The sequence below is a fragment of the Triticum dicoccoides genome, chromosome 4B (genome assembly GCF_002162155.2).
Source record: "Triticum dicoccoides isolate Atlit2015 ecotype Zavitan chromosome 4B, WEW_v2.0, whole genome shotgun sequence".
NCBI classification, from domain to species: Eukaryota; Viridiplantae; Streptophyta; class Magnoliopsida; order Poales; family Poaceae; genus Triticum; species Triticum dicoccoides.
In genome coordinates this window covers 339,488,637-339,507,195 of record NC_041387.1, presented here as the reverse complement: position 1 = coordinate 339,507,195, position 18,559 = coordinate 339,488,637, and positions in this window count along the sequence as shown.

The following is an 18,559-nucleotide window of genomic DNA, read 5'->3' as shown; positions in this document are numbered from 1 at the left end:
TGCACAAAAAATGTTCCATCCCAGACATGATGCTATTTGCTTTGTTACACAAAACTCTGCATCAACCCCTTTATAAGTAGATGGAAACACATGGTGTTGTTGCGCCCACTCTCCCCTGGAACTGTTTATGCTACTTGTTAATCTAATGCCGCTGGTAAAATTAAGAAATGCCACTCTTAGAATTAACTACTGAATCGTATTCCGAAACTGCAACACTTGTTAGGGATCGGCTGGAGTACCATTTCTGTTAGGGATCGGCTGGAGTACATGTTTAAGAAATGTATTATTGAGATAATGTGTCTGTTAATATATCAATTACAGTGTTTTACAAATGGTACTATCCTTCTTTGTAGTTCTTTCTACATGCTTAACCAAGGTATTGTTAATATAATGTCTTTGTTAATATGAATCAGTCGCATTGTTTTTGGAATGGTACTTTTCTGCTTTGTCATTTTTATTCATGTTGAAACAAGGCATTGTTAAGATAATGTCTCAGTTAATACGAATGAATCACAATGTTTGAGAATTGCTACTCTCCTACTTTGTTTCCCATTAAGATAAGGTAGATGTTTTCCTTCTGGGAGTATAAGTCATCAATCGTTATATCTCAGTAATTTTTTCCCTTGTACCTATTATTGCATATAGGGATATTAAGGGGATGTTTGGTTCTTGCCTGTGTGAGCCTTGCCAATCGGTTTTATTCCGACTTTGATTTTAGTTGAACTGCACAAAAGGAGCCAATCTGTTAAAGGCAAACTATTGCATTATTGGGCCAAGTTGGTCTTTCCACTTTGCACAAAGAAGCAGTCACTGTTTGCGCTACATTACACAAGGAATGATTGAGAAGCTTTACAGAGTATTAGTAGACGCTGGTGACATGACTAGTCTGCTGAGACTATTGGCAAATCAACAACACTTGGAGTGCAAAATTCACTCCAGAATTAAAGGTATGACCAAGTCAGATGCCGACGCAGCTGTAACAACCGAGGTCAGTATCAGCCTTCATCCACATGTTCAAGGGAAAAAACTCTGTCCAACAGAATCCTACCTTTAAGAAAGGTAAGAAGAAAGATAAAAAGAGAGATGGCTGCTTTACTTGTGGTTCAGAGGAACACTGGGCAAACAAGTGCCCAAACTAGTACAAGAAGCTAGGACATGACTACAAGTCTATCACTGTCACTCTAAGCAACAATGATGGGACATCTGGGTATGGTAATATGTTTAACGTACTTTTAGTTTGTGAGTCCATCGATTGGTGGGTTGACACTGGGGCCAATATTCATGTGTGTGCTGATGTGTCTTTGTTTTCTTGCAGCATATAAATGCAAAATCCACACGGATGCTCAACTTGATTTTAGTGGAACTACACAAAATGTTGAGATGGTTCGTGTCCTCCATAATACTTCATCATGCACAATACATCGAATCATTATCTAATCATCCGTCATCACCTTGAGCCACCGGACTATCAGCAGATAAACTGATGAAAAACCCTGCCCGTTCCACAATCATAGGCATTACATATTTTGAATGGGAAATGCTTGTCAAAGTTTAATCATTGATGTTAGCAAGAAGACATTAGTTTAATATATTGGAATTGGAAAACCTTGTAAAATTTCGCTCATTGATGTTAGCCAGAAGACATGCATTTGATATTTTTGAGTGGGACGCCCTTTGCTGTGAGCAACGTCGATCATTGTTTTCTATTCCTATGTTCAATTCAGAAATATTTACTCTGCTGAGATGCATAGTCACATGAATGTTGACTTATGTAAGGTATTTTAAGAGTTTGTTCTCAATGTTGTCTATGTAATGCCAGGCCTTGTGAGTTTGATTGCAAAGTTGAGCTTGGAATGCTGTGGCATACGGCATCACGAGCTGTTCACCGTGCCTCCTGAGAATAATGCTTCATATTTTTTTGCATGTTGAGCTAATGCCTGTGATTTGCATGTTATGAAGATCATCCTCTTTGGTTGCTTCTGTGCTTAAGAAGTTCATTGTCTTATGTTTCATTCATAGCCTATACGACAACTCGGGGTAGGTTAGAGGTGAAGCCATATGATCTTCCGACCAACTCATCATCTTAGGCTGTGATTGGATCGTCGTTTTCCAAATAAAACCACTTGTAAAATTGACGCTTGTAAATAAAAGCAGATGGTCTCGGGTGTCACTTCCCTAGCTCTGGTCTGTCTAGAGCTAGCATCTGTTGTTGCATCATGTTTAAATTTTCTCAGAAACTTGAAATGGGGAAGACAGAACCCCCAACACCCCTTTAAACCAACTAGGGTTTACTAAAATCATTTCCAATGAACCTGGAATGCCCTTCTAAAATGTTCATCATCTTTGCTTTGGTCTTAAGCCTCTGACAAAAATGGTGCACAAATTTATAGGACATCCTAAGGTCACTGGATTAAATCATATGATATTTGAATTTGGGCATTTAAATGCTAGTAAATATTTTAAATGCCCAAATAATCATAAACTTAAGTGTGTGCTGTTGGATATATTCCAAGCAGTGGGCTTGAGCAAGTTTCATGATTTTTGAGCTAGTCTTACTATTTTTAGTAAAGCCCTAAAGATCACAGAAAATAGAAAAACATGAAATAATAAAAAGAAAGGAAACTTACCTGGTAAAGCCCACCTAGCCTAGCACTGTAGCAGCCCAGCTGGGCAAAGCCAGCCCACCCCACCTCGACCTCCCTGTCGTCTTCCACCTCCTGCCAGTGGGTAGGAGGGCGTGTGGGCGCGGCGCGCACGCATGCGCCTCGCCACCTCCTGCCTCCCTGCTTGTCCTGGCCGTCTCTACACGCGCCACGCCACCCCCTGGAACTGTCTCACTCTCTCCCGACCCCTTCCCTCCCCTCTGCTTCCTCTCCCGAGCGCACTGAGCGCCACTGTCGCCGCAACTCATTGTTGCCGTGTCCACGGCCATCCCCGAGCCTCTCCGACACGTCCCCGAGCTCCGCCGTGTCATCCCGGTCCTCTCTGTCGAGCCACGCACCTCCGGACGGCCTCCATCGTCGCCACCATCGTCTTCCTCACCGCCGGCCGCCATGGATCTCCATCGCCCGCTCGTCGTCTGCTGGGCTTCCCCAGCCTAGACCTCGACTCCGTTCGACCCTGCTATGAGCCCCCGTCATTTTCCCCTTGTTTCCCCTCTCCAACTCTTCCTCTAGCCGTGCTTCTCGCCATAGACCGAACCGCGCCACCGCCGAGCTTCTCGCCGTCATTGCCACAGCCGCCGCAACCCCCAACCGAGCACACCCACGTGCTCACTGCGTCGCGTAGGTGCCGTAGGAGCCAAGCACGCCACCCCACGGGCACCGCAGCCCTGCTCCCGAGTGCGCCCGTACTCCGGCCGCCGCCCGGCTCGTCGCCACCGCCGCTACAGGCTGCCCCAGCACACACCACGGCCACCACTAGATGCGCCGCATCACGTGCTTTCTAGCGCGCCCATCCGCGCGTCGAGCCGACGCCGGAGATGGCCAAACGAGGAACGCCGCCGCGTTTGCTCACCCCCGGCGGTTAGCCACCCGATTAGATGACGTGGCGCATGATTAATTAGTGCTATACACCGATTAGTGTAACCCCACGGGTCTTTGCCAGATGGGCCCCACCCGCTAATTAACCACAGGGTTATTCTTTGTTCAAAATAAGCTAATGCCCGTGGCCCCACGGGTCAGTTTGACCATGCCACCTCAGCGTTGACCCGGCCCCACTGGTCAGCCTCTACTGTTGACACTGTTACACTGACGTGTGAGTCCCAGCCGTCAGGTTTGACCTGGCTAGCATTGTTGACCTGCTGACGTCGTGCTGTCATCATGCTAATGCAGTAAATGTTTTTTGGAGTTTTTAATAAATCAAAAATGATTTATTTATTTCAGAAAATATCCAAAACTTCTAAAAATCATATAAAATCAACCGTAACTCCAAATGAAACAAATTATATATGAACAATTATCAGAAAAATCCAAAGAATCTGTTTATGGCATTTTCATGCATGTTTGAGCAACCTAAAGCTATTGTATATGACAATTTTAATTAATGGCATTTGAAATGTCATATATGGAGTTTGAATTTGAATCTTAGATTCAAACCAACTCCATTTAACCTGCTGCTAGTTGCATTAGCTCAAACCATAGCATATTGCCATGTCATGATCATGCATCATATTGTGCATTGCACTGATTGTGTTTCTTCTTTGTTTGTCGGTGCTTGTCCCCTCTCAGTAGACGTGTACCGATGATGTGATCGATGACACCGATGAAGAACTATACTATCTTTAGAAGTGCCAGGCAAGCAAAACCCCCTTGTTCATTCCGATACAATCCCACACTCTCGCTCCTGCTCTCTTTTACTACATTAGGACAACAATGATTCAACTGTTACATGCTGCGGTAGCTGAATCCCTTTCCTCTGCATGACCTATCATTGCCACAGTAAATAGATGAAACCCACTAGCATGAGTAGGAGTTGTTTGAGCCCTGATGTGCCTACTCATTCATGCTTTTTTGTCATGCCTGCTACTGCTTAGAGTTGAGTCAGGTCTGATTCATCGGGGATGAGTTGGAGATGTGTGAACATGTCCTGCTGTGTGTGAGCTAAGTGTGTGAATATGATTTGTTAAAGGTAGCGGTGAGAGGCCATGTAGGAGTACATGGTGGGTTGTCTCATTGAAGCCATCCTCATGAACTGAGTTCTGTGTTTGTGATCCATGAAACAGTTACTACCACGCATTGGGCCTGAAACCAATGGACCCTCTCGGCTTCTTAATCACCCTTGTCCTCTATCCAGGAGTTGCAAGTAGTTTCTGGTGTTTGTAGTATGCTAGAGGCCGTGCGCAGCGCTGACCCGAGGGGTGGGCTGTGATGTGGTAGGCACGTGGAACGGTGTACCGGGCGCCCGTTTGGTGTCTCGGGAACCCTTCACACATCGTTCGGGGCCGTATGTGGAAACCTCGGCCGGACTCCCTGCGGATGGAACCTGAATAGGCGATAAACCTGGACTAGAGACTTGAGTGTTTAGGTAGGTCGTGGCCGACACCCTCGTTTGGCTTCCACTTGAAGGTTGCCAAGTACATGTCGTGTAAACGACGGTAAGTGGTGAGAGCGTGTGTGAAGAAGTACACCCCTGCAGGGTTAACATCATCAATTTGAATAGCCATGTCCGCGGTAAAGGACTTCTGGGTCGCCTATAAAGTTCATAGATAACTTGAAGTGGATACTCTAAAATGCGCAAGATAAGCGTGAGTGCTATGGATGGCGTTCTCGTAGGGAGATGGGAGCGGATCCATAGTGGTGTATTGATTTGGTGAATATGTGGACTCGTGTGCGCCACCTCAAAAGAGTTACTTGCAGTCGTAGATCAGGATAGCCACCAAGTCAAAGCTGGCTTGCTGCAGTTAAACCCCACCATCCCTTTGTTGATAATGATGCATATGTAGATAGTTCTGATGTAAGTCTTGCTGGGTACATTTGTACTCACATTTGCCTATTTTATGTTTTGCAGAGAGACTTAAGTCTCGCTAGTAGTTCCGCGTGGACTCCGAAGTTTAGCTTGTTACCTCAGCAATGATCTTGTGCCCTCAGCGGGATCTTGTAGATAGTCAGGCTTCTCAGGCTTTTTCAGTTATAGATGTCTGTACCCACACATGTTAAGCTTCTGCATGTGCTTTGACTTGTATGCTCTGAATGTTGGGTCATGGGACCCATGTTTGTAATATCTTGCTCCTCGGAGCCTATTGAATAAATACTTGAGTTGTAGAGTCATGTTGTGATGCCATGTTGTATTTGCACATATCGAGCATATTGTGTGTATGTTATTGAAATGCTTGGTATGTGTGGGATCTGACTATCTAGTTGTTTATCCTTGGTAGCCTCTCTTACCGGGAAATGTCTCCTAGTGCTTCCACTGAGCCTTGGTAGCTTGCTACTGCTCCGGAACACTTAGGCTGGCCGGCATGTGTCCTTCTTCGTTCCTGTGTCTGTCCCTTCGGGGAAATGTCACGCGGTGTCTACCGGAGTCCTGTTAGCCTGCTACAGCCCGGTTTACCGGAATCCTGCTAGCCCATTTGCTACAGCCCTGATTCACTCGCTGATGACCGACACGTTTGTTGCTGGGTCATGTATGCCTGTCCCTATAAGTTAGTGCCACTTTGGGTTCACAACTAGCCATGTCAGTCTGGGCTCCTTGTCATATGGATGCTATCAACACTATCATATACGTGTGCCAAAAGGCGCAAACGGTCCTGGGCCTGGTAATGCGACACCCGTGGGAATACCGTGCGTGAGGACGCAAAGTGATATGAGGTGTTACATGCTAGATCGGTATGGCATTGAGTCGGGGTCCTGACAGCTTTGGTATCAGAGCCTGACTGCCTGTAGGATTATCAAGCCAAACTGGTCGAAGTTGAGTCTAGAGATTCTTTAGTTATATAAGGGAATTGATTGTGGGATGGAACATAAGGCTCCTTTTACTCCTTATGCCCTATGCCCTTCTGATCCGAGTCATCTTATCTTTCCTACGGGGTTAAGGGACTAGGCTATCTCTTCTTTCTATCAGGATCACGTGTTACTAATCCGTAGACTCATAAGATTGATGGATTCAAATCTTAGAGCAGTCTCTACTACTTCCGTGTGTTCATAGTTGGTCTCAGAACCTTGATATGGTGATGTTGAGTGGCTATGCCACCATTCTGTAGGATGTCTCAAATCCTTTTCGAGCATTTACAGCCGTTATGCTGTCCGAGTCATCCCAGGTTTCTAAACAGTCCGATGCATTTGCAAATCCCTTTTTACCGTTTCGAAGTTTCTTTGTGCCAGATTAACCACACTAATCAGAGAGTTGAGGTACTCTGCTGTCTCGACATATGTGTTGGAGCTATTATTATGACCCTAGGTGTCTTAAAGTATCACCTAGTAATCTAGCCATGTTTTGTGGCCCAGTGTGCTGATTCTGGCCATCATTCTTGAAAGCATCTCGTGATGCCACTTAGTAGTAGGTATTCTATTCCTGGGTTCTTGAACCCGAGATTCACTCCACTTACTTCATGTTGATAGTGCTTGCTAGTTTCCTTAGGTTATTAGTAACCTTTTGCGATAGTCCTCGAGGTTCGTGGTATGTCCTTCTTCCAAATACCATGAACTGCTTATGGCAGAAGTTCCTCGCCGATCTGAAAGATCACAACCAGAGTGCTCTTGATATGTTCTCGATTCTAAGATGTGACTCTGCCAGTCCTACCTTCTCCGCATGGGTTATCCGGAACAAATATGTTGAGCTTTGCTCGACATACTAATTTGTGCATCCACAGCTCAGAAAATTTGTGCATCCGCATACGTTCCTTTGAGTTGTCCCTCTTTAGTTGTCTTTTGACCTTCGTCTATCAATTGATAGTCAAGGGTATGCGTGCATTCATTCATCAATGCCTAATACTCTTGTGGACCATTAAGCCATTCTACTCTGGAATGACTAGGAGAAACAAACTCCAGAACCTCATCCATATCCAGGATTGGGTCAAAGTAGTTGTGCTCCGCAAATCAAATTGCTAATCCAGCTTTTGTTCTGTTCTACCTTGGGGTATTACCATCTTTATATTAAGATTATCATGGGAATTGCACACCATTCTATGAACTCTTGATACAGTGATACTTCTCGCCCTCATTATTCATTTCTCGGCTCCTGTGTTGTTGCAACCGGAACACCGACAAGTGAATCGTGATGTGTGAAATCTATACTCCTAGCAACTCTGTTGCTTGGTAGTTAAATGGACAATAACCTCATTCTTAGCGTGTTGGTTGTTAAATCATCACCCTAAGGTTGATCGTGCCCCCTAGTCCTTAATTCCGGTGCACTCTTCGATCAATGAGTTAGGATTTTGTCAATCCATTGCTCGTTTGATCATATTGTCTTGCCCTGAAAAGCAAGATTGTTCTCAAGCTTAGTAACATATCGGTGGTTCGTGATTTTCCGAATATCTTCACGGAAGTGTTACCAGGTTGTCACCTGACCGCTATGTTGAGTTCATGATCAAGTTGGTTTCTCACAAACCACCCTTTCTCCAAGAATCTGTGTCGGATACCCTGAGCTAGTTGGTTAAGCTAAACAACAACTTGGAGAGTTGGAAGATAAAAGCTTACCCGACTTACTTCATTTTAAGGGATCTTGTATGTGTGTTGAAGAAAGATGATATCTTCATTGGTTGATCCTCGTGGTCAATTGTTGGATCTATTCTCTTACCCAAACCTTTGATTTGAGTATGGGCTATCGTCAAATCAAGTCAAACCAACGATATTCGTAGTGTTGTCTTACCGTGGTTGTCTCCTCGAGTATACACCATTATATTCTTTGGGTCTGACCAATGCTAACACCTTGTTCACATAATTGTGGGATTCCACTTATATGGAAATCTTGATGACTTGTTGTTGAGCCATCAGTAGCATTTTTGTCTCCTCCATGATTTGTGTTGAACATTCAGCTAGTATTGGAAACTTTATAAGCATTATCTTCTTGTTCCGTTTATGAAGCATATGCTTGGATGAAAGAAGTGACTTCCTCTAATTCGTGTGCATTTGATGCAAGTTGCCGCCGTGAATTCGAGAAAGCATGTTTTTACCTCCTCTGGAATCATCCCAAGTCAGTTATGCACGTGCAAAGTATTCTGTGGTCTGTTAGACTGATCATCTTCATTCCATATGAATTCCATAGCACACTAAGCCACTCATTGACTTGTTCAAGGAAAATGAGTTGTTTTGCTATCCTAGGTCATGCACAAGATTCTGTTATCCTCATTGATGGGTTCCAACGTGAACTCGATAGTGTTTTACTATAAGACTACTATGTGGTCATGCTTGTCTGGGACATCATGTTCACATGTGTGTAGCAGAACCAGCTCATGTTTTGGAGCTTGCTATGATAGTTCATTTCCTGAGAATCTCGCAACATCATCTCGTCGATTTGTGTTGCAAACCTTCACTTTTCTTTCTAGACTTGACGAGTCTGGAATATTCTGACACCAACCAGATCCGAATCTCATGCAGATATGATGGTTGGAAAGTTTCCCAAGAATTATAATATCGGTCCCTCTGTAACCCGGTAAAGTGGATGTCATGACCTACACACCTAGCCGGAAGACCTATGATCACAGTATCTTGATTTAAGAAGTTAGCCACCTCTCCATAAGGATTTCGTAGGATTTACTCCCTAGTTGTTCCTTATGGATTTTTGTGTTTCCGAAGTCTGACCTTTTACTTGATGCTCTAGATATCAGACCATATCTATGAATGGGATATGCTAGTACATCAAGGAGAACATTAGAAGCGGAGTGCTAAATGTCTTTTTTTGAGAAGTTATACAATGGGAGAGGCTCCCACTGTGTTTGTATTACTCAAAAAGTAGGGTACACTGTACAACACATATTTACAAGCAGCTCATCCTCCACTTTGGGAGAGAGTGTGATCTAACCAAGTCTTGAACTAATTAGTGGGGTGGAAGGCTGTTTACAAAAGAGAGAATAAAGTCTCTCAAGTCAACTTTGGTTCTGTATTGGAGTATGGTGAAGTCTTTTTTGAACCTATCAAGCCAGCTATGACATGTTGGAGGGATGCCTCTAAAGTGTTTGTTATTCCTTTCTTTCCATATGCTCCAAGCTGCTTGTAAGAAGATTTCCATGAACATGGGTTTATTCCAATCATTCGAGGCTTTACTTATCCATTGCAATCTAGATCTAGATTCTTCCCACGAGATCCCTATTTTGGACCAGCAATTTTTGCTGAAAGGGCATTGGAAGATCATGTGCTCCACATGCTCTTCAACTTGTTGATTACATAAGAGGCAGCTGAGGTCTTCTCCAATGTTGTAGTGCCTTCGCTTGAGCATATTACGAGTATTTAGATGATCAGAGAGGAGCGGCCATCCAAACATATTGTTTTTTAGTGTGACTTTGGACTTCCAGAGCCAGTGGTAGGATTGGTGGGCCTTCACATCCCGAAAGTAGAATTTGTAGTATCTATTGTCTATGAAGTCTTTCGAATCCCAACAATATTCCCATGTGTCATGCGTGTATGATTCTTCATGATTACCGACGTGTAGCACTTTTTGTTGCAGGTCACGGACTTCTTCATGTGGTTTCACCGAAAGGGGAAGGTGAAAAGTTTCATGTAGGGAGGTGGATCCCAAGAAATGCTTAACAGAGATGTCCTCATTCAATGCAAAGGAGAAGGCTCGTGGGTGAGATTCTTCCAGCACAGATTCCAACCATAGATCTTTCCACATAAGGACCGTGTCCCCAACATTTACAATTGCCTTGGATATTCCTCGATATACAGGCGTGAGTTTCAGCATGTCCTTCCACCAGAACAACCCGCATGGATCCGATGCTTGGGATCTTGTGTGTGTAGTATCTTGTCCATATCAGCTCCACCCAAGGCAGGTCGTGGTGGTTGTAAAATTTGTGCAGATATTTGAGGAGTAGGGCCTCGCTTTGGATACGGAGATTGATGATACCGAGGCCACCACTTTGCTTTGGTCGACAAACCATGTCCCAAGCCGCAAGTGAGTTGCATTTATCTCCTTGCTCTGTTTTCTTTGTCCAAAGGCACTTTCTTCTGAGTTTACTAAGCAGCTCTAGAATCTTCGGTGGGAATTTGAGGGTGCATAGAGCAAATATGGTGAGTGATGTGATCATTGTGTTGAGGAGTGATAACTTTGCACCATATGACATGAGTGCTAGAGTGCTGGTCATTCTTCTTTCCATCGAGCAGACTAGCCGCATTAGATCTTGGACCGTAGGCTTGGTTATACCGAGAGGCAACCCAAGTAAGTGAAGGGCATAGATCCTACCTTGCAGCCAAAGATAGAGGCGATGTCGTTGTAGCAATCAGGTTCACAGTTGATCGGGATTAAAGTGGACTTGTGGAAATTTATCTTTAAACCAATTGAGGCAGCATAATCAGAAAGAATGCCCTTGATTATCGTAGCTTGTTCAGCGGAAGCTGGGAGTAGAATTATCGTGTCGTCGGCATATTGGATCACAGGATAATCATTCCGGTTTGATCTCCGGAATGGTAGCTGAATTTGGCCTTGTCGGAACACGTCATTAATAGCAGCCTAAAGAAGGTCAGCAGCCAGAACAAAGATGAGTGGTGATAAGGGGTCACCTTGACGAACACCACAATTGCAGAGGAATTTTCGCCCTGGAACACTATTAAGGAGGACTGAAGATTTTCCGAAGGAGAAGATGCATTTGATCCAATCCAGCCATTTGGCGTCAAACCCCATATGCTCCATAATTTTAAGCATGGCATCTTGTTCGATCGTGTCGAATGCTTTGGCAAAATCTAGTTTGAGTAAGACAATCTTTTGTTTTGAAGCTTGACATTGATGTATGAACTCGAACACCCAGGCCAAACAATCTTGTATGGATCTACCTTTGATGAATCCGTACTGATTGCGATGATTTTTTTAAGAATGAGCTTTTGTAGCCGGTTTGCGAGGAGTTTCGTGATGACCTTGAGGGAACAGTTCAATAAAGTAATTGGACGAAAATCAGAAAGTGACTCAGGTGATCGAACCTTGGGTATGAGTGTAATAAAGCCATCATTAATGCTTTCAAGGTTGAGGCCACCCTCATAGAATTGATTGCATAGCTCATAAAAGTCCTGTTTAATCAGGTGCCGGCATTTTTTCAGAAATAGAGCAGTGAAGCCATCCGGGCCAGGTGCTCGGTCAGCCGGCATTTCCTTGATAACAACGTCTATTTCATCCGTGGTGAACGGGACTGTCAACTGATCTAGACCCTCAACCTTCTTGAATATGTTTTGCATGTTAAATTTCATTTGAAACTCACCGGATTTCCCAAGTCTCTGTTTGAACGCTTGGTATATGATTGCCTCTTTGCTTGCATGGTCGTCAGCCAGTGTGCCATCAGATTGTTTTAGAGTTGGGATCGTATTGCATCTGAATCTTTCTGAGGCTATCGCCTTTAAGAACTTCGGGTCTTCATCACCTAACTTTACCCAGCGAATGGTGCATCGCTTCTCCCAATATTGCCTTTGGTAGTTCAATAGACGTAAAATGTGTTTCTTTAGAATTTTCCTGAAATTATGTTCTGGTGTAGATAGCATTTAGAGATTTTCTAAGGCATCAATGTTGGCCAGAGCAAGATTTGAGTTATCAATTGCCACCTTGAGCTTAGAGATTCGCTTGCTCCACTTTTTAAACTCATATCTGAGGGCTCTGAACTTTCTGCAAAGACTAGTGGCCGCATTTGCATTGGCAATTTTTATAGGTCTTGTCCAAATAGCCTGAACTAATTCCAAAAAACCTGGGTGCTCCACCCAATAAGACTCAAATCTGAATATTTTGCTGCGAGGGATAGAAGTTTCAATTTTAACAACACAAGGGATATGGTCAGAGATTGGCTTCCCTAGTGGCATGACAAGTGTATTAAGATAAGATGAGATCCAGTTGAGAGATGTGAGGAACCAGTCTAACTGTTCCAAGAGGGGCTCGGTTTGCATATTGCTCCATGTGTAAGCATGCCCCTTGATTGGTAGTTCAATTAATTGCTGAGAGCGGATGAAGTCATTGAAAGCGATCATATCGTTAGGATTACCTCCAGGTTTATTTCTGTTGTCAGGGCTGCGAATATAGTTGAAATCTCCTAGTAACAATCAATATTCATTGGAGGGAATGTGCAGATTGTGAAGCCATTGAGTATATATCACACGTGGGTCACCCTGACATGGGCCATAAACATTTACCAGGGTCCACTCTTGAGCAGATTGCGTGGAGCGAAATTTGATTACAAGGGCAAAGTCTTCCTGGATGAGCACTGTTCCCGAGAAAATGGCGCTGTTCCAATTGGTGGCAATGCCACCAGAGGCACCCTGGGAAGGTATATACGTGAATTTATGAAATCGTCACGGGCAACAAGACTTGAGGAACAAGTTATCAATGTGAGCTTTTTTTTTTCTTGGAGGCAAATTACTGCGCAACCACTGGAGGATATCGCATTTGATAAGGCCAACAGCTTAGGTTCAGAGTTTAATCCTCTTACATTCCAGCACAAAATATTCCAATTTGCTAAAAGTTCCATGATAAATTAAAGGAAATTAAAAGTAGCAACTGAAATAAAGCAGACAAATAATTTAGGCATCGGAGGGGCCATCCTCAGACTCAGCCAGCAGAGCTTCAGCTGTTATTTCTTCTGGTGGAATGGCACACTTGGTGATCCCGATATGCTGCAGCACAGGAACTAGAGTTGGTGGGGGGATCAAGTCATTCTTGGAGGAATCAGGCTCATCATAGCTCGTTTGAGCAGCAGCAGCAGTAGGGATGCATTTGGGTTTGACTCGAGAAGTTCTAGCCCTGCTGTCAGAAACTGAATGTGTTTTGAATCCATCATAGTTGTTGGATTGGTTGCTGCGACGTACCTCAATCACAGACTCCGGAGCTTTGACTTTGCCTCGCCTACTTGTTGCTGTCTCAGAGCTCACAGCAGTTCCAGAAGATCCAGTAGAACCACTTGCCACAGAGCCAGAGGAGGTGTTCATAGTGTTCTCAGAAAGAGATGCTACATCCCAAGCAGATGTGTCATTCTCATCCAGGATTTCAGTGATGACCACCTGGGATTTATGAGGGTTTGGAGCAGCAACTAGGTCATGTGTTGGTTGGCTAAAACCTTGAGAACATGACAGAGTACAAGTGCTACTGCCAGGGATCTAATCAGTGACCTGAACTAAATCTTCAGAGTGTTTGACAATTCGTGTAGCAGACATAACTGAAAAGTGGCCCTCATGCTCAGAAATACTGACGTTCAGTTGCACTGTATTATCACGGAATCCAAAACCCGAGCTCTATGGCCCATAAGCAGCAATGATCAGCCTAATAGCCGCTATCAGATAGGTGTTCAGCCTCAGCATTGGAACACAGTCATTGAGCAGAAGTGAAGCATATGTGCTTTCAGGTGACAACACCTGAAGATGCAAACCAGCATTTGAAATGGTCATTGATATATCTATGGGTGGAACTGCCAATGTGCTCACAGGAGTGTGGGGAGCAAGGGCACTGGAGCTCGAGGCACCTGGTGCCAAAACATCAAGAGAAGAACCATTGAAAGAAATTAGTCGATTGAAGATGTTCAGTGGCACCAAAGCATAACCATCTGACAGGGTTGCACTAGAGTCAGAGCTACTGAAGATTGAGATAGAATCATTCGAAGCCGCTGCCGGGCTATCCTGCAAATTGTTATTTGGGTGAACACCATGGTAAACCTATAGACCCTCACCTACCATCCAAGCCTGAAAGTTGAACACTGTCGGAGGTGAGTGCGGAGGAGAAGGAGGCCAAACTCCCCACTGAGGTTGAAACTGAATATTTGCAGCATCCTCCTGCGCAACAACATCATTTACAGCATCCTCATTGACATTAGCAGCAGCATTTTGAGTGATCCAGTTATGGAGTTGCATCTGATAAATTTTCTCAGCAGTGAGATTATATCCATAGAGAGGATGTGGAAGACCAATTTCAGGGGCTGGGTCTTCAGTAGCAGGCGGGACATCTGGGATGTGCGCATTCCAGTCACTGTTACGAAGCATTGTGACAGCAACTGTCCAGCTCTGCCATGCTCCTCCAAGCTCTTCGGTACAAAATTGAGGTGGATGACTTTGACTTTTAGCAGAACAAAACGACGACCACCATGAGGATTGTGCCATTCAACTAGTTGGCCAAACTTATCCATGGATTTATGCATGTAGTGCTGCGTCTGATAATCATATGGGAATCCTATGTAAAGCAACCAAATCTCCGGCCCGGATGAAGTAATCCGCATATTAAGAGCAACATCGTGGGGAACAAATGAAATCACAACATGTTCATCAAACTCATCCTCATCAATCTCAAACGTGGTTCCAACTACAGCATCTCTCACAACCGTGTGCGAAAAACCGAAAATGCCAACTCCCAGAGGATGATCACTAGCTTTAGTAGGAAAGAACTCAGATTCGTGAAGCAAACCTTCGATGATGTGACGGAGAGCTGCCTTGCGATGGAAGGGGATGACTCTGTCGGCTTCGGCGATGGCAAGGAAATCATGACGCAGAGGAGGGACAGGGCCAATCACCATATCGTCCCGCACCCAGCGATCTGGCGGTCCAAGCTCTACGGTCATCCCTGGCAGGAGGTAGGGGATGACATTGACGGGAAAGTTGGCCATGGCAGGAGCTCGCAGCAGAGGCGTAGTGGATGACTCAGAGGTCGAGGCGGAATGCGGAGCGGCGTCCCTTGGGGGCAACTTGGGGACCCAACGCCACCTTTTGCTCCAACGCCGAGTAGCACAGGATGACGCCACGTGCCGCGCAGAGCCGCAGATATTACATTGAACGATTGTAGTAGACTGTTGTTTTGCATTGTCAAGGTTGGTAGGAGCAATAAATGTTGTGGTCAAATCAGGGTCATGATTCTACGGCACTGTTTCCTTGGCCTCACTAAGGTGAAATCTGAGAAGGTGTTATCTTCCTTTGCATCTGCATCCTCCACCATTAATCATCATGGTAGTATGTTGTGTTGCCAGGATCCTTGTCACGGATATTGGTAAAACCTTGATGAATATGGAAATGCTCAAGTTCTTGATAGCACGCACAAACACTAGGTGTTATCATCGGCACTAACTGGGATTGCTCCCAGCTTCCTCGGTTATGCTATAACCATTCCAACAGTGGAATCACTCTCTACTGTTGAGTTTTCCCCCTAGTTACTAGAATCATTCCCAGTATTTGAATGTTGTCCCCAACTTGCACCATCATTGTGTCATTCTACCATGGGTTCCATCCATCTTCGATGATAGGCAAAATCATCCATTGTGTTTTCTTCAACAAGGTAATCCACATCATCCATAATAGTCCAGGTATGTCATTCATCCGGACTCCTTCAAATGATCGATTATGATTTGCCTTAAGCTGGTATAAAGAGCTTCAATGATCTTTGAATCAAAGGTAATTCTTTTTGCCACTTAAGGGATAATTCTACGAGTCACCTCCTCTAAGATGTCTCGTTATGGTATCATGACAATTCAACTCCTCGCTGCGTTGACAACTATTCACCACCTTCTTAAGTGTGAAATTATTGTCTACCTAGTGAACCTCCGTCATCTGTTTCACTCCCTCCCTCCAGATGTATGCTTCATGCCTCAGCTCGAGAGATGTTGCTATGTCTCATTCCGTGAGTTGATCCTGAGTTGTTCAATCCTCGAGAAGATCGATCCTTCTAGAGTTTTTCCTTTCCTCTCGTTGTCATGTTAGTTGGAGTTTTCAGAGCAAGACGACGAGACGATGATGGTGATTGAGTCAACGCCCTTTTGAAGTGCAACCCGGACCATGAAGATTATGTTAGTTTGCGTCCCCCTTCACTTACCCTACGCTTGAATCTCAGGACGAGATTCTTGTTTAGTGGGGGTGAGTTGTCACATCCCTAGCTCTGGTCTGTCTAGAGCTAGCATCTGTTGTTGCATCATGTTTAAATTTTCTCAGAAACTTGAAATGGGGAAGACAGAACCCCCAACACCCCTTTAAACCAACTAGGGTTTACTAAAATCATTTCCAATGAACCTGAAATGCCCTTCTAAAATGTTCATCATCTTTGCTTTGGTCTTAAGCCTCTGACAAAAATGGTGCACAAATTTATAGGACACCCTAAGGTCACTGGATTAAATCATATGATATTTGAAGTTGGGCATTTAAATGCTAGTAAATATTTTAAATGCCCAAATAATCATAAACTTAAGTGTGTGTTGTTGGATATATTCGAAGAAGTGGGCTTGAGCAAGTTTCATGATTTTTGAGCTAGTCTTAGTATTTTTAATAAAGCCCTAAAGATCATAGAAAATAGAAAAACATGAAATAATAAAAAGAAAGGAAACTTACCTGGTAAAGCCCACCTGGCCTGGCACTGTAGCAGCCCAGCTGGGAAAATCCAGCCCAGCCCACCTCGACCTCCCTGTCGTCTTCCACCTCCTGCCAGTGGGCAGGAGGGCGTGTGGCCGCGGCGCGCACGCACACGCCTCACCACCTCCTGCCTCCCTGCTTGTCCTGGCCGTCTCTACACGCGCCACGCCACCCTCCTGGGACTCTCTCACTCTCTCCCGACCCCTTCCCTCTCCTCTGCTTCCTCTCCCGAGTGCACCGAGCGCCACTGTTGCCGCCACTCATTGTTGCCGTGTCGATAGCCGTCCCCGAGCCTCTTCGACGCGTCACCGAGCTCCGCCGTGCCGTCCTCGTCCTCTCTGTCGAGCCACACACCTCTGGACGGCCTCCATCGTCGCCACCATCGTCTTCCTCACCGCCGGCCGCCGTGGATCTCCACCGCCCGCTCGGCGTCTGCTGGGCTTCCCCGGCCTTAACCTCGACTCCGTTCCACCCCGCTGTGAGCCCCCATCGTTTTCCCCTTGTTTCTCCTCTCCAACTCTTCCTCTAGACGTGCTTCCCAGCGGAGACTGAACCGTGCCACCGCCGAGTTTCTCGCCGCCGTGGCCACAGCCACCGCAACCCCCAACTGAGCACACACACATGCTCACTGCGCCGCGTAGATGGCGTAGGAGCCAAGCACGCCACCCCACGGGCACCGCAGCCCCGCTGCCGAGTGCGTCCTACTTCGGCCACCGCCCGGCTCGTCACCACCGCCGCTACACGCTGCCCCAGCACACACCACAACCACCACTAGATGCGCCACATCGCGTGCTTTCTAGCGAGCCCATCAGCGCGTCCAGCCGACGCCGGAGATGGCCGAACGAGGAATGCCGCCGCGTTTGCTCACCGTCGGTGGTTAGCCACCCGATTAGATGACGTGGCGCAGGATTAATTAGTGCTATACACCGATTAGTGTAACTCCACGGGTCTTTGACAGACAGGCCCCACCCGTTAATTAACCATAGGGTTATTCTTTGTTTAAAATAAGCTAATGCCCATGGCCCCACGGGTCAATTTGACCATGCCACCTCAATGTTGACCCGGCCCCACTGGCCAGCCTCTGCTGTTGACACTATTACACTAAGTGCGGGTCCCAGCTGTCAGGTTTGACCTGGCTAGTATTGTTGACCTGCTGACGTCGGTGCTGTCATCATGCTGACGCAGTAAATGTTTTCTGGAGTTTTAAATAAATTAGAAATGATTTATTTATTTCAGAAAATATCCAAAACTTCTAAAAATCATATAAAATCAACCGTAACTCCAAATGAAACAAATTATATATGAACAATTATCAGAAAAATCCAAAGAATCTGTTTATGGCGTTTTCATGCATGTTTGAGCAACCTAAAGCTATTGTACATGGCAATTTGAATTAATGGCATTTGAAATGTCATATATGGAGTTTGAATTTGAATCTTAGATTCAAACCAACTCCATTTAACCTGCTGCTAGTTGCATTATCTCAAACCACACCATATTGCCATGTCATGATCATGCATCATATTGTGCATTGCATTGATTGTGTTTCTTCTTTGTTTGTCGGTGCTTGTCCCCTCTCAGTAGACGTGTACCGACGATGTGATCGATGACACCGTTGAAGA